The sequence below is a fragment of the Zalophus californianus genome, chromosome 13 (genome assembly GCF_009762305.2).
Source record: "Zalophus californianus isolate mZalCal1 chromosome 13, mZalCal1.pri.v2, whole genome shotgun sequence".
Lineage (NCBI taxonomy): Eukaryota > Metazoa > Chordata > Mammalia > Carnivora > Otariidae > Zalophus > Zalophus californianus.
The window spans coordinates 62,922,544-62,924,202 of record NC_045607.1 but is presented as its reverse complement, the minus strand read 5'-3'; the positions used below and the strand labels follow the sequence as shown (position 1 = coordinate 62,924,202).

General features: G+C 45.6%; 1 pseudogene; it reads right to left on the bottom strand.

The window, feature by feature from the left end:
- Positions 1-294: 294 nt before the first annotated feature.
- Positions 295-639, bottom strand: LOC113935152 (annotated as a pseudogene).
- Between the last annotated feature and the right edge of the window lie 1,020 nt (positions 640-1,659).

Here is a 1,659-nt window from a genome sequence, read left to right as displayed (position 1 = left end):
CAACTGACTGAGCCACCCAGGCACCCCCCCCTTTTTTTAAGAGTTCAGTTATTTATGTTTTTAAAGATTGTATTTATTTATTTGAGAAAGAGAAAGAGATCGCACAAGTGGCGGGGAGGGGCAGAGGGAGAAGCAGACTCCCTGCTGAGCAGGGACACTCCCCCGCCAACACCGACACAGGGCTTGATCCCAGGACCCTGGGATCATGACCCGAGCCAAAGGCAGATGCTTAACCACCCAAGCCCCCAAGGGCCCAAGAGTTTAGCTATTTACTGAACAGTTTACAGAAGAGGTTTAGTCAAAAAGACCAAAGTCCATGTCATCATCAGTCTCCTCTGATTCTTCTTTTTTTGCTTCTACTTTCTTCTCCTCAGCTGGGGCAGCAGTGGTGGAGGGAGCAGGACCTCCTGCTAGGGCAGCACCAGCTGCTGGGTCAGGTCCACCAGCTCCTACGTTGCAGATGAGGCTTCTGATGTTGACATTGACTGAGGCCTTTGCAAACAAGCCCAGCAAGAAAGGTTCAACATTTACACCCTCTGCTTTAATGAGGGCATTGATCTTAACCTCCATGATTGTCACCTCATCATCATGCAAAATGAGGGCCAAGAAGATGCAGGCGAGCTCCTAGGCAAAGGCCATGGTGCAGGCAAATGCTGAGTGGTCACTGCCGGGCTCAGCGCTAGTTGCCTGATAAAGTAAGGGCCTGACCCCAATGCCGACTTAGCTTTCTCAGAAGGACCAAGCACCTTAGTGGCAGCTGAGGAAAGTATCATTTTCTTTATATAAGATTTCTACTGCCATCAAAGGCAGTCACACCATGTGACAAGTCTTATAATTATTATTTTCCACATAATGATCTCGGAATGCCTTGCCTTCTACCTTGCATCTCCTCCCAACTAACCACAGGCAAAACTTCATTAATTGTGATTTCACTGCCAGGGGTCATTATCCTCCCACTTACCACCACAGTGGGGTCTCTATTGCCTTTAGTCAAGTAGGTAAGCCAACTCCAAAATTCCATCCTGAGAGTTTTCTTTTTAGGGCTGTCCTGGAATCCATTTTCTTAGCCTCAATGTAAACAACAACAAACAACAAAAAACAAAACAAAAAAAAGAGCCCGAGGCAAAGCTTTTGTGCTAATGTGTTATTGGGGAGTATAATGTCAGGAAGGCAATAGTGAAAAAAAGAGAATTCATTCAGGTAAGGAGAGAAGGCAAACACAATAGTGCATTACTAAACTGGCCATAGCAATGGACTGCTCAGTGTCACGGGACCCCTCTAGAAAAGGCCATATGGAGCCATTCTGTCTCTAAATCTTCTGTTAGAAAGGGTGGGCAAATGGACCCTCAACTCTATGGTCAACTCATCTTTGACAAAGCAGGAAAGAATGTCCAGTGAAAAAAAGACAGTCTCTTCAACAAATGGTGTTCGGAAAATTGGACAGTCACATGCAGAAGAATGAAACTGGACCATTTCCTTATACCACACACAAAAATAGACTCTAAATGGTTGAAAGACCTGAACGTGAGACAGGAGTCCATCAAAATCCTAAAGGAGAACACAGGTAGCAACCTCTTCGACCTCAGTCACAGCAACTTCTTCCTAGAAACATCGCCAAAGGCAAGGGAAGCAAGGGCAAAAATGAACTATTGGGATTTC